Consider the following 946-nt stretch of genomic DNA (forward strand, 5'->3'; position numbering starts at 1 on the left):
GTTGGACTTGAAACATATTATCGATAAGCTAGTACTGTAGACACTGTATTATTGCATTACATATCACTAAGCCTATAAGTTCTCGACGTCTCTATACATTTACAGGAGTAAAAGCATTTAGCCTTTGCGGATTGTGTATTTTTATAAACAAAAACAAATCTTGCTAACCTGTTATTCTACATACTTTAAATATAGGATCAATACAACCCTTTAAGAGTTTGATTGCGATAAGTATTCAGATACTGATTGCTTGTGTTAGTTTTGTATGAAAAAGCCATTTTCTTAAGGTCTTTCATATAAGTAATTTTTAAAAATTACCTATGCAAGTAATATAATACCCCTATTTACATTAAAATAGAAGAAACTACACCGATTAATATTTGTCATTACAAATCTCGCTTGCTTAATTATATAAAAGCATACATTAAAGTAATCTTGAATCGTAAATAGCTAAAAACTAGGACAAGCTTTATAGATAATATTAGCAGGCGCCTTTTCCTAAAAAACCCAAATCAATCAATAGGCCGACCTAAAGTCGTAAGCGAGACAGCACAAGTTCAAGTCCTTCTATTTTACCTGCCTAACAAAACGTTAGGGTTACGAGACGTTACTGTAAACACCTTGTTGCCACATTCCAGGATATGATAAGCAAACGTTTAGAAAGAAGGGAAGTTTCGAAGTGTATACAAATTTAATAAGATGGTGAATGCAATCAATTATCAATAATGTTGAAATTAAAACTGCCTCAGAGGCGTAGCGATGGGGGAGCAGGGGGACATATGTCCCCGGGCACCGACCTGAGGGGGCGCCAAATGGGTTAAAAAAGTAATCGAAAGTTTGAGGGGGGTGCAAATTGAAAGTTTGAGGCGGGTGCAAATTGAAAGTTTCATGGGGGTGCAAATCGAAAGTTTGTTCCCGGACGCCGCGAAGGGTCGTTACGCCTCTG

The sequence above is a fragment of the Physella acuta genome, unplaced genomic scaffold (genome assembly GCF_028476545.2).
Source record: "Physella acuta isolate Inbredline_101_S28 unplaced genomic scaffold, ASM2847654v3 ptg000218l, whole genome shotgun sequence".
In the NCBI taxonomy this organism is placed as follows: domain Eukaryota; kingdom Metazoa; phylum Mollusca; class Gastropoda; family Physidae; genus Physella; species Physella acuta.